Source organism: Euprymna scolopes, chromosome 6, assembly GCF_053919585.1.
Source record: "Euprymna scolopes isolate OS-2025 chromosome 6, ASM5391958v1, whole genome shotgun sequence".
In the NCBI taxonomy this organism is placed as follows: Eukaryota; Metazoa; Mollusca; class Cephalopoda; order Sepiida; family Sepiolidae; genus Euprymna; species Euprymna scolopes.
In genome coordinates, this window is record NC_136487.1 from 73,811,407 (window position 1) to 73,826,406 (window position 15,000).

Below are 15,000 nucleotides of genomic sequence, written 5' to 3' on the forward strand. Positions count from 1 at the left end.
AAACTAAACACCGATAAATGTGTTTTTGGCCACCAGGAAGTTCAATTTCTCGGTCATTTAATTGACAAGGATGGAATCTCCCCTTTGTCTGAAAAGGTAAGTGCTATTTCAAATTTCCCTCTACCAACATCTGTCAGACAAGTACGCCGTTTTGTAGGCATAATTAACTATTACCGACGCTTTTTGCCTAACTGTTCCACGTTACTCGCACCTTTAACGGACTTGTTAAAAAAACGAACCAAAAACCAACAGTTATTTTTGGAAGGACTTGCACTACAGGCCTTCGAACAATCGAAAACCGCTTTGGCAAACTTCACCAAACTTACGTATATCCAAGATAGCGATACAACAGAACTTACACTTACGACGGACGCATCGGAAATAGTAGTAGGAGCTGTCATTCACAAAATTTCTGACAAAAAGGGCCCCTATCTCATTCTTCTCTGCCAAGTTAAACAAAGCGCAGACTAAATATAGCACTTTCTCGAGAGAGTTACTTGCAATTTACCTTGCAATTAAGCACTTTAAACATCTCCTCGAAGGCAGAAAATTTTCCATTTATACGAATCATAAACCTCTAACATTTGCTCTATACACACATGTAGACAAATATGGTCCACGAGAAATTCGATATCTGGACTTTATAGCCCAATATTCTACCGATATACGGTACGTAAAAGGACAAGAAAACGTTGTAGCTGACCCTTTATCTCGCGCAACAATTGCTTCTTTAAATTCCACTTCACTAAGTATGGAATTAATAGCAAAAGAGCAATTAACCGATACCACGCTCCCAGCTATAATGAACAAAACTTCACTGAAGCTAAAAGAAATGCCGATACCATTCAGAACAACAAATTTCTATCGCGATGTTTCACAAAAACACCCTCGCCCTTATATTTCACCCAACCTCAGACGACAAGTTTTCCAGCACTTCCACAATTTGTCCCACCCAGGAAAACGTGTCACCGTGAAATAAATAGCGGAACGTTTTGTTTGGCCAAATATGAATACCGACATCCGTAGTTGGGCCAAAACTTGCATTCCTTCCCCCAAAAAAAAACAAAGTTCACAGGCACACAAAATCACCTTCAGGAACTTTCAGTGTACCAGACGCTAGGTTTACTCGTTCATATCGACTTGGTTGGACCCTTGCCCACTTCAAAAGGACATATCCACATCCTTACTATAGTCGATAGATTCAGCAGATGGCCGACAACTATACCAGAGAAAGACATATCAGCTGCAACAATAGCCAGGGATATTTTACAAGATTGGATAGCGATTTTCGGAGTGCTCTCCGTAATCACAACGGTCAGGGGCTCACAGTTTCAATCAACTCTTTTCGTTGAATTCAACCATTTGTTGGGAACAAAGCACATTAAGACTACTGCCTACCATCCTTGCGCAAACGGTATGGTGGAACGATTTCACAGACAATTAAAAGCATCTTTGGCTATAAACGAAAACAAATCGGTCTGGTCAGACAATTTGCCACTCATTCTCCTAGCAATTCGCAACACTGAAGAAAGATTTGCAGAGCACACTTGCAGAATTAGTTTTCGGATCAGCACTGATTTTACCAGGACAATTTTGCGAAAACAATACAGACATTTCCCCAACGACAACTTTTGTGACGGACTAAAAAAATAAAATGTCACGATTAAAATTCACTCCAACCAAAAAGCCAGACACGGACATTTTCATTCCAAGCGATATTCACAGCTGTAAATACGTTTTTATCATGAACGACGCAATAAAAAAAAAAACACTGTCCAAATTATTCCGGACCTTATTTAGTTCTCGACAGAAGTAAAAAGTATTTTACCATATTAAAAAGAGAAGAAATGATACTATTGCAATAGACAGACTTAAACCTACATTCATAGACGAACAATTACACATTTCTCCTAGTTCAATACAAGAACGTACACACTCAGAAACGGACAAAGAAATTACAAAAAACAACACACCACAAACAACAACAAAAAAAAAACAGGTCGAAAAGTTAATTGGCCAAAACATTTCAAACATTACATAACTTATTAAAAAAAAAAGAAAAAAAATACATGAAAAACAAAAAAGAAATACGTTTCTCTTGTATATATATATTTTTTTCTCCCCAGGAGGGGGAGTCTTGTTCGAACATGTTTTTCCTCACATATACACACCCACATGTATGCACGCACATACGCACGCACACACACGCATGTATATACACATCCTCATACACACACCCATATGTACGCGCGCACATACGCACAGACACGTACATATATTTACGTTCACGTATATACACTCGCATTCACGTATATACACACACACACACACGCTAACGTACACACATGTACGCACACATACACACACATGGGAAACGTCACTTCCCCTGAAAGGAATTCTAGACATGCGCAGTCAGAACACTCACCCCGATATAAAAGTCAACACAACCATTCAACTTTCTCTTTCTTCCATTTTTGCCTGGGTTTATCAACCAAGCAAGTTCGGCGTCCATAGCTCTTGGCTTGAAGACTTTTCCACGTGGACGACTGCTATCATGAACGCACGGTTTTGCTGCGGCCAACACTCCCTTTCTATTTCCCTTTCTACATGCGGGATGGCTATTTCTCGTCCTCTACTTCATTCCTTTCTTTTCCACGCGCGTACTCGTCAACGACTGAATGAACACGTGTTTCACCTAAACCCTTTATTTTCGACAGAAAATAAACGACATGCTTATTTTATCCAGCAATTGAGATTTTGTTTCCTTTATTCCATTCGTTTCATTATTTTATTTTGTAGCGAGTTAGGATATTTATATCCTGGTCCGCAACACTTTACAGTGTTCCTATTTACAAGGACAGAGTAAGATTCGGTATCAGTTTTTAATGTGGGGGAAAAACAATCTAGCTCCCCCCCCCAAAAAAAAACGGGCACTTTGGTTTAGGTTTCTGCATTGTTTTAGATGATTGATAATCGATATTATTTGGATTATTCCGACTACTGTTCTCATCATGAGTGTTATTTGCACGACGTTTCACTCGGTGTAACCGTTGGCATGGTGGATAAAGATATACAAGAGAAACGTATTTCGTTTTTGTTTTTCATGTATTTTTTTCTTTTTTTTTTTTAATAAGTTATGTAATGTTTGAAATGTTTTGGCCAATTAACTTTTCGATCTGTTTTTTTTTTTTTTTTTTTTTTGTGGTGTGTTGTTTTTTGTAGTTTCTTTGTCCGTTTCTGAGTGTGTATGTTCTTGTATTGACCTAGGAGAAATGTGTAATTGTTCCTCTATGAATGCAGGTTTAAGTCTGTCTATTGCAATAGTATCATTTCTTCTCTTTTTAATATGGTAAAATACTTTTTACTTCTGTCGAGAACTAAATAAGGTCCGGAATAATTTGGACAGTGTTTTTTTTTTTTTTTTTTTTTTTTACTGCGTTGTTCCTGATAAAAACGTATTTACAGCTGTGAATATCGCTTGGAATGAAAATGCCCGTGTCTGGCTTTTTGGTTGGGGTGAATTTTAATCGTGACATTTAATTTTTTTTAGTACTTGGTCAAATTCAGTTGTAATTTACACTCTTTTGAAGGTTGAAGTTTCAATCCTCAGTGTGGGCGACACTAAGAAATACGATTGCGAATTATTTAAGACTACAGCCTAGTCATGGTTCACGGAACGAGAGCATGCTGCTGCTCTCGTGTACTAAATAAAGGGTTCCGTTCGAAATTCCGAGCAGATTCCCGAGTTCGACAGAAAGATTATCCAGTTTGACACTAATATATCCAAAAGTTACGAAAATTAATCGAAGAGATCGTTATTTATTTAAGAAGTGTGGGGGTTACATCAACTGAAACGTTGTGAAAGTAACACTGAAGATGAGAACAGTAGTCCGAATAATCCAAATAATACGAACTTTGGATTAAGTTAAAAAAAATTAAAAACAAAAAAATGATCCAGTCTAGAATGATTTCTTCTTCAAAGACCAAGGACTGAAAAGATGACGTGTAGTATCATGACAGATACTATACCTTGCTCTTCGCCAAAAAGCCAAAGTAATTTGCTCTGTTCACAGAAATTGTGGAAGTTATTTATATCCCATTCGGGGCATGCAAAAATGAATGCTATTTTTTTTTTTTTAACATTGTGGGACAATTTCGTTCTGTTATTTTAAGTTTGTGAATTGCCTATTGCTACGCTGTCATTCTATTTTCTTTAAAAAAAAACCCGTATTGAGGAAGAATATTTGGTGTTTGTTAAGATAGTCGACAGGTCGATTTTTTTTATGTATGTTGTTTTAAGCGAAAATAATATACGTACTTAATTATCATGTCGAAAATAGTAATATATCCAAAAATTACGAAAAATCATCAGAGATAGTTATTTCTAGTTAAAAGTAATTTTTTCGTAAAGTTGGGTAAAATTGCATTTCCTTTAATAATATAAAGTAGACGGCGAAAAGTTCACATACAGGGAACATAACTCGAAAGACAAAATTTAAATTACACCGTAATGGCTTCCGACATTTGTAGCTTATAGCAATATAATTTATTTTTTTTACTAAAAATACAATCGCAGTTGTTCTACTCGATGAATTTTCGTAACTTTTGGATATATTACTATTTCCGACATAACAATTAAGTATCTAATATGATTTTTGCTTAAAGTGATATATTAAAAAAAAAATCGACCTGAGATTTTTTTTTAGATTTCTAAGAGTAAAACTCTCCGCTAACTACCCCAAACGATTCTCTTTTTCGACGACATTTGAAAAGCCGAAACAAAATACAAAAAGAAAACAAATAATTAATAAAACTTTCGATAGATATATCTTTCTCAAAGCAAGACATTTTTCTATCCCCCCCTCCTTTTTGTTGGTAGTAACCGCCTGTGGTCAGTTTTGTATATGGAAGCAAAAAAAAAAAAAAAAATAATAATAATAATAACAACAACAACAACAACAACAACATTCTTTTTCTTCTTTTTTACACTCACTAAGAGTTCTCACACAGGTCATCATCGGAGATTACTCATTTGACAACAACTGGTGGTGTGGTGTTCCCTAAAGTCTGAATGACAAAAATCTCTCCAGATTTCCAGTACTCTCTACCTCTTTCGATAACATTTGCAACATCCATTTACCATTGGTGGTGGTGGTGGTGGTAGTAGTAGTAGTAGTATTAATAATAATAATAATAATAATAATAATAATTATTATTATTATTATTATTCTGTTTGTTCGTTAACTCCCCAATGATGTGATGTTTTACATCGTTTTTTTTTTTTTTGTTTTTTTTGTTTTTTTACTCAAATGCGGGCTTTTACAACAAGGCTAGTGAGCATAGTAAGAGTCAATTAGATGAAAAGCACCCGTCGTAGGATGTTTTATGTGCCAAGCACAACTGACTTCTGGAGTATAGTGATGTTGTACAAGGAGTTCAACTGTTTCTCAAGATCTGGAATTGAGCCAAGCACACCTATGATGATTGCTAGGTTGTGGAATAAGAATACTTCCATCGTGCCAATCTCCACCCTCAGTTTTTTATAGCAGGCAAAAAGAATGAGAAACTACGGATCAAAGTTTATGTCGTTTGAGTAAGCCCCATCAATGATTTGGCATTCATTGGTCTTTTTGTTCACAACTACAATATCCGATTTGATATGAGTTATCTCTCGGTCACACTGAACCATGAAATCTGACGTCCTGATTTTCCACTACCGCTTCTGGGTGATATTGCAACCAATTGTCCGTCTCTTAGATTCCAAACTTTTACCACAAACTCCAATGCAGAATATGCACATATTTTGTCACGCTGATGTTTGTACACTTTTTGAACAAGTGTAGAGCATGCACTAACAATGTTTCACGAGTTAAACCACACTTACCAGAACAATCCTTCACAAAGATGTTTCTATTGATTGCAGCAAATATAGGATTTTCTGTCTCTCTTTTCAAGTCACCTTTAGACAGAAAATCCCACGTGTTCTGACATTTTAGTGCCCTGGTGTCTCGCTCAAACTGACCACGAAGTTTCATTCTTACCAACTCTGTTAACTTTTCTGCTTCGATTTTTTCCTTGTTTTTCTGCTTATCTTCCAATCAATCTTTATCTAGTTGTTATTATTTAGGCTAAAACTTTCGATAAATATACCCTTCTCAAAGAAGACTTTTTCTCCGTTTTGTTTTTGTTTTCTTCATTTTGGGGGTTAATGCAAACGAAATGAGGAAAAGGCGGACAAATTCTTGTGTAAAGAAGGATACCATTATTATAACAATTATTTTAGAATTTAAATTTTTTTGAACATTCTAGAGTTTAAAGGGCAATGGAAAAAAAATTTCTACCACTAACTCCAAGTCCCAGTGGCTACCAGTTAGGTTCAAAGACCGTAAACGCATATTTTGAAAAATCTATCCATATATCTCTAAAAGTGAACGTGTGTCTGTGTACATTTCCCTACGCAATAACTCCGTCAATTTTAAGTCTGCTGACTCGAAATTTGATATACAGGGTACTAAGATTTGGGAACATCTTTGTGATCGGTTTTCGGCCAGAAATTTGGCTGTTAAGGGGTCAAAGTTCAACGATTATACCTTTGAGAACTCTACCAAACTCCCCCGACAATTTTGGGTCTAAACACTTGAAAATTTAGATATAGGTTCCTTATACATGGATCTAACTTAATAACTTGATTTGAGCCTAAACAATAAATGTTAATGGGTCATAATAGGGGTCAAAGTTTAAAAAAAAATTGACCTTTTTTTTTTCTTTTGCTCAGCATACACCTCCAAACACCCGGGCAACGCCGGGAACCCATGCTAGTACTCCTATAAATTCGTTTTTCTTTTGTGTGTATTGATATTCATATTAAAAATCCTCTTTTCTATTTATTTAAAAAAAAATAATACCATTTTCTTATATATGGGTTGTGGAATTGCATTCACTAGCAAAAGATCTAGCTAATTTGCATATTCTTTTAAGCATTCATTTTAAGTAATTCCCTATTAATTTTTTCGGTTTTCTGATGGGATGACCATCTTTAGTTAACTATTACGTGTAATTATATTCATGCAGATATTCTACATGATTTATACTTGCATAATATTTGCGTAAAATCTTTACAGTAAACAAAATTGTTTTCATATATATTTATGTATACGTATATATTTTTGTTTAATCTATTAGTCTATCTTTATCGATCTCTATCTATCTATATCTGTCTATCTATCTATCTATCTATCTATCTATCTCTATCTATCATAACTTTGTCAATTTTTAGTCTATAGGCTCGAAATTTGATATACAGGGTACTGAGATTTGGGAAAATCTTTGTGCTTGGTTTTCGACCAGAAATTTGGCTGTTAAGGGGTCAAAGTTCAACGATTTGACTTTTGAGAATTCTACCAAACTCCTCCGACAATTTTGGGTCTAAACATTTGACATTCTATATATATATATAGATAGATTCCTTGGACATGAATCTAACTTAATAACTTGGGTTGAGCTCCAAACAATCAATGTTAAGGGGTAATAATAGGGGTCAAAGTTAAAAAAATTGACTTTTTTTTTACCCCAAACACCCGGGCTACACCGGGCTGAAATGCTAGTATATCTATAAAAGTGAAAATGTCTGTCTGTCTTTTCTCTATGGTAGTTAAGGAAGACTATTATACAGAAAGGCATTACTTTACATATTCACACTTTTTAATATATACATATGTACATAACCTTATCAACAGTCCATAGGGCCCGAGCAAAGCCGGACGTAACTGCAGTATATCTATAAAAGTGCACGTGTCGGTGTCTGTGTCTGTGCCTGTGTACATTTGCCTACGCAATAACTTTGTCAATTTTTAGTCTATAGACTTGAAATTTCATATACAGGGTACTGAGATTTTGGAAAATCGTTTTGATCGGTTTTCGGCCAGAAATCTTGCTGTTAAGGGGTCAAAGTTCAACGATTTTACCTTTGAGAACTCTACCAAACTCCTCAGACAATTTTGGGTCTAAACACTTGAAATGTTAGATATAGGTTCCGTGGATATGGATCTAACTTAATAACTTGATTTGACCCCCAAAACAATAAATGTTAAGGGGTCAAAATAGGGGTCAAAGTTAAAAAAAAAATTGACCTCTGCGGTCTCTCTTAAATTACTCAGACAATTTCTGGTCTAAACATTTGAAATTTTACAAAGTATATTCAGAGATAGGGCAAGCTTTTTAATCGGTTTGGGTCGAAAATTTGAGCTACCAATATATAAATGTATATTTGTATGTCTGCCTAAAACTTTCGACAGAGGCGACGGATTTACACAAGATCCGTATCGTTTTAAAGCTCGATGCTTCAGTCGACAAATATCAAAAAACTGTCAAAAACGTTATCTTCACCTTCAACTGGGCACTTTTCTACAGGGAGGGGTCACTTTTTTCGGCGATATTTTCGAAAGTAATCCCCTTTTTTTCGATTGTCTAGCCTTAATTTAAACCGACGTCACTTCCGGTTTGGTGATGGTCGTAACAGCAAAGACGTCAGGTTTTTTCCCCCCGTTCTTTTCTTGGTCCGCGCTACGGGTTCGAGCCTGTCTTCCTACTATGGCTTTTATTTTTTTGCTCAACTTACACCTCCAAATACCGGGCAACGCCGGGCACCCATGCTAGTTTATTGAATAAAGTAATTTATTGGAATGTTTTAAAAATATTCATTGCAATCATGTTCCCCAAATAAATTAAATAAGAATAATTTTAAAAAATAATATCGACAATGAAAGAATTTTTATAGAAGTAAAAATATCGGGTACAAAATTGATTTAGCATTGATTAGATGAGACAATACAAAACGAAAATTAACCGAAACGAAATTGCAGCAGTCACAAAAGTTCAATGCACCGAGGAAAATAAAACCCTGTGAAGTCTTCAAACGATTTACACTAACACTGTTGGTAATTTTTTACCTGGTTTCCACCTTAACATTTTCTTTTAAAATGACGACTTTTATAGGTCTTGGGATATGCTGAAAACGAATAATGGTGGCCATCTTGGTATATGCGAGCGCGCTCGTGCGTGTAAACGCAACCCCCAGAATCTACATGCGAGCAAGATGGCCACCAACAATAACATAAAATTGGCATTGCTTAATCTCCGGAAAACTACTTATTTGCGGAAAATTTTAATGCGATATTCGTTTTCAGCATTTTACCAAAACGGCGTGCTTGTGATCTAACGGAATTAGTGTGCGCGCACGCGCGTGTTAGCGTTAGGCTGATGGCTGTCTACGGTCGTGGTGGTCTGATGGAAGTTGATGTTGCATAAACATAAAAAGAATAGAAGGAAGAATAAGCGCGCGCACACACACACACACACACACACAAGGAGGGGACGGTTGACAAAGTGGTTAACGGCACAGACTGGCTATCTGTGTATTCTAAGTTCGAATCCAGTTCGTTTTACAGAAAGACTTTCACTTAGGGATGTTGGCAAACTTCCCTTGTTTCAACCCATAAGTATCTGATGTCTTTCGAGAAAGAATTCTACGAGAAAATTATCGGGGAAACCAATGCCAACAATAATCATCTGGTGTATTCACAATTAATAAGTGATCCTCAGCAACAATCAAGATCACACACACACACACACACACACACAAACACACACACACATACACAAACTCATATTTTTATAATTTCATGCATGAAGATATTATATTTTATGATCTGATGGTTAATATTTACATCAGCAGTGCTTGATACATGTGTAAGTAGCAAGTAGTTATGAAAAATGAAAATATGTATTTTCATTATATATATATATATATATATATATATATATATAGTCATCCACATACAGTACTGTTTCGCTGTTTCACAGCTCATCAGTGCGGCTAGACAGGCAACTACCTCAAGCCAGGATTGAAACCCGACCGTTTGTACGGCAGTCAAGGCTCCTAACCATTACGCTATTGGCGGCTGCTTGAACAAGTAGTGAGTTTAACGATGTTTTGATATCGTCTGAAATACCTCCGCTCGATTTGTTTACACAAAGAGCGTCGCTTATATGCTAATGGTAATTCGTGTTTCACTTCTCAATATGCTCAACTCAAGGTGAGGAGCATTATAGTCATCCACATACAGTACTGTTTCGCTGTTTCACAGCTCATCAGTGCGGCTAGATATATATATATATATATATATATATATATATATAACTACTTCATTTACTCACATAAAATTAATATACGAAAGTATAAATTTATTCGTAAACTTGAAGTATTTACTTCAACAGTGCTCAATACGTAGGTAGAGCTAGTTAGTAATTTATAAAATATATATGGCGATTATTAAGCTACACTGAATATTCCGCGTTTCATCCACTCTAAGACTCTTCAGACTTATGCTTATATATATATATATATATATATATATATATATATATATATATATATATAGTTAGGCTGTCTGACGTGGGTTGGTGTCACCACGATAATCGGGTCCAATCCACCTTAAGAACTGGCGACCAACCAAACTTTCAAAACATTTTTATCTTTCTTTCTTTCTGTCATTTGTGTTGCTTTGCTTATTTATTTATTTTTGTGCTGCTACACCCTCTTCCTCATTCACCCCTCTTTCGTCGGTCCCACCGTTTACGCCCACACCGAAAGAGAAAGAAAAAAAGGCATCGTCTCTTTCGAAAACATTGCAACTTTGTTTAAATGTTTAGTTTAAATTTTGACTTTCTCATGAACGTGTCGCAAAATAAAGAAAAAAAGGGACGTTAATGTCTTAAACGGTAAGTGTTTTTTTTTTTATTATTTATTAAAATTTTTCGCCTGTCTTTTATAAGAGACAGACTTGACAAAACACGGATGCAAGTATAGAAAAGTGGAGAGAACTTGAATTCCTACTAGACACTATCCTCGAATGTCTAAAGTTTGTCAGAACAACCTGTCATGAGGATATTTTCCCTTACAAGTAAACCCTGACTAAATATTCAAAATAACAATGTTCGCATCCCATATATGTTACTACCTCACGAGAATTAGTGCATTAAAAGTAATTTTTTTTTTAAAATATCTATCTATCTATCTATCTGGGGTGGTGATACCGAGACAGTCCCAAACACTGAACCTTCGACTTGTCAATAAAAGCCAGTGTGTGTGTGTTACTTTATAAGTGTGAAATTACGTCCGTTATAAGAATAACAATTACAAGTAGGTTATATTTTAATTATCTGTCTACATATATATATATATATATATATATATTTGCATACTTTCTACTACAATTTATTCATATTCTTGCTTCAACCGGCTACTGGCAGCCTATTGTGGAAAAATTTTATCTGTTATTGGCCTGATGAAGACAGACAGACTACCAAATATAATGTAGCGAAAAATTTGTGTATAATAAAAAGAAATCATACTAATATATGTGTACACACACACACACACACACACACACACACACACACATATATATATATATATATATATATATATATATATATTGACAGCATTGACTCGGAATATCAAAATAAAATATAAATTATAACAATATCGTTTTTATGCTTCCTACAACACCTTAAACCCTGAAAATATTCCTCTAGAAACATACGTTGAGTAACAAATTTACTGAAATTGGCACCGCACGCACACACACACACACACGCACACACACACACACACAAATATATATATATATATATATATATATATATATATATATATATATATATATATAAAAGTGAACGTGTCTGTCTGTCTGTCTGTCTGTCTGTGTACATTTCCCTACGCAATAACTCTGTCAATTTTTAGTCTATAGACTCGAAATTTGAATGACCGGGTACTGAGATTTGGGAAAATCGATGTGACGGGTGTCAGCCAGAAATTTGGCTGTTAAGGGGTCAAATTTCAACGATTTGACCTTTAAGAACTCTACCAAACTCCTCCGACAATTTTGGGTCTAGACACTTGAAATTTTAGATTTAGGTTCCTTGAACATGGATCTAACTTAATAAAGTGATTTGAGCCCGAAACAATAAAATTTAAGGGGTCATAATAGGGGTCCAAGTTTTAAAAAATTAACCATTTTTTTTGCTTTTTTGCTTTTTTTGCACAGCATACACCTCCAAACACCCGAGCAACGCCGGGCACCCCTGCTAGTATATATATATATATATTTGCGACTTTAAGTTAATCGCCGTTTATTTTTGTAAACATTTTTTATAGACGTTATTAAATTACAAAACACTAGAATACATTATTAAACAATTTACCACTACTTATGTAGAATTTACCATTACTTATGTTTGTACAAAATCTGATTTAATGGTTCTAATTAACTGCCCACATCACCCAACTGTATCTTAGTTACCTCTCACTATCTCCCACAGCACGTTGATTCGGCAACCCTACTTTTATATAGTAATAATAATAATAATAATAATAATAATAACGATAATAATAGTGAACAAAATAATTCTTAGTTATGTCACAGTCTATAAATTTTCGAACGAAATCTAATATATATATATATATATATATATATATATATGTGTGTGTGTGTGTGTGTGTGTGTGTACAAACACACACATACACACATATATTTCTGTGGAAATATTCTTTATTCACTTATATTTCCTTCTTAACTATACCAACCCATATTTAGAAGCTTAATGTAATTACAGAGCATATAATGAATAAATGACAAAACGTCTATATTACACATTTCATGATGTTGGCAATCTTATAATTTATTCCTTTAATTCAGTTGACACTTACGATTCTTGATAGCATATGTTTCGTAGCACAAAGTCATTCACTTAATTAACTGATTGATATAATAATTAAGTGTATGATTCTGTGCTTCGAAACAGATACTGTAAAGAATTGTCAGTGTCAACTGAATTAAAGGAATAAATTGTAAGATGGTCAACATCATGAAATTGTGGATATAGACTTTTGTCATTTATTCATTATATATATATATATATATATATATATATATATATATGCTTTCACTTATATTCGGATAAATATTTCAGTTTACACGATCATGATAATGTTTCGGTTAGTCATCTATAAGCAACGACCTTGTCAGGTGAGGAAAGTTCCTTCTTTTAAAAGTTTTACTCCTCAGACCTAACATGGAATATATATATATATATATATATATATATATATATATATATATATATATATATATATATACTCGCAGGGAGACCCATGTCGCCCGGGATTGAATGAGAATCAACGAATGTTATACGCTTCCAACACTTTTATCATCACCGAAATAGTTTAAATCGTCCATTTGTCAATCAAATCGATTGATTTCCTGCTCTAGTAGGGGACCTACCACGTGCACCGAGAGGCAGACGTTGATTTTATAAAACTATTTCATATAATGACTTAATTTAAAGTTTAAAACACAAAAGTCAAGTATCATAGTTCAACTATGCCCTAAACTTAAATATTTATTTCGAATGCATCTCTTTCGTATCAAAGAGTCTCCTATTGATTTTAAACGCCTGACCCATCTGCTTATGCGGTGATAAAACTTCTCAAATGATGTTAGGCTGTGCAAATGTTTTAACTTTGGTTAAAATCAATTTTCCCCATTTAATCAGATATTTACGATTATCGGTTTTCGATATTTGGAGGCATTCCGATGCAAAACCTAAGAACACTCCCAGGCACATAAAGTACATTTGTGTGAAATTTCAGAAAAGGAAAAAACAAAACAAAAACAACACAAGCTATTTTGAAGTCATAGAATAGTCTCTCTCACACACACACACACACACACACACACACACATATATATATATATATATATTCAGTACTTCTTATATATATTTTATATTCAGTATTTCAAAGTCGTTCCAAATGTAAGGCCATCTATTATTTTTTAACTAAAAAACTAAAATGTTGAAGATCTACGAAGATGAGAGTAACACCATTAAATTGAACGAGCTTTTGTACTTCAGAATTTATTTTTCTACATAGGTACCACCATTCTCAGTACACTTTTGCCTTCCTATTTTGATGGCTCGATCGTAAAAATTCGAAACGCGCTTTGTCACTCAGAAATCGACGAACCCATCCCCTAACAGGGCTGATATTATCTCCTAATTGTGCGAGAATACAAATGGAAAGAAACGGAGAATACAGGAAATCACTCGAAAAAAAAACGACCTATTGTTGCCATCAGAAAGTATTTTTTTTTTGCTTTTATATTAAATTTTTAGATGCTCTTTACAATCAATAATTTTATAAATAGTGATTTTAAACAGTCTTAAAGAATAATAGTTTTACAAGCAATTTGATTTCAGTTAATCATTTTTTGGGCCAAACGGCATCGTAGTAATAAAATTTAAATCTCAAAATCTTATTTCAATAATATTTAACGAATTTGGTTATAAAAAAAAATACCCCTCCCCCCGCAAAAAAAAAACAAAACAAAAAAACTGGCATTAAAATAAAAGAAACAAAATAAAAAGATGAAGACTTCTGGGCAACGCTGAATAAGTTCAGCTATTTATCTATATCATTAGCGAGGGTTGGCTTTCCGAGTTATAAAATACGCTTAAATATATTTTAATTCATGCAGATTTCGTATTTAATATTACAGAGCCAATTCTCTATTGAATATTATATTGTAACTAATATATATTAATGATTTCAAAAGTAAAAAAAAAAATGACTTGGGTGCCATCAGCTAGAATTGAAACCAAAACGTTTAGCTCTCCAAACGCATTTCCTACTGATGTAGCTATTGAGAGATAGCTAAGAAATATTTAATATTAAACGACTTGAAGAAATGAATTGAATTTGCGCATGCGCAGAAATAAATAAAAACAAGTCGGCATGTTGAAATGTACATTCTGCATTTCAACTTGATGGCATATTTCTGTACGCAGTGCGATTACTATTTCCTATTAATTCCAGTGTTATGTGATAAATAATTTAAGAGTTTATCGATTAAATATTTACACAGACAGTGCCACAGACAT

The 15,000-nt window shown here is 34.2% G+C and overlaps 1 protein-coding gene across 3 annotated transcripts in view; it reads left to right on the forward strand.

Annotated features, from left to right (window-relative positions):
* LOC145277692 (uncharacterized) overlaps positions 1-15,000 on the forward strand; it is a 335,325-nt gene that overhangs the window by 172,109 nt on the left and 148,216 nt on the right. The window contains exon 1 of one of the 3 annotated variants that reach the window (XM_080129380.1): positions 10,490-10,779. The exons of the other annotated variants lie outside the window; for them this stretch is intronic. The gene's annotated coding sequence lies outside the window, so the exon portion shown is untranslated. Of the gene's footprint in view, positions 1-10,489; positions 10,780-15,000 lie in introns of those variants that run through there. 3 annotated transcript variants of the gene reach the window in all.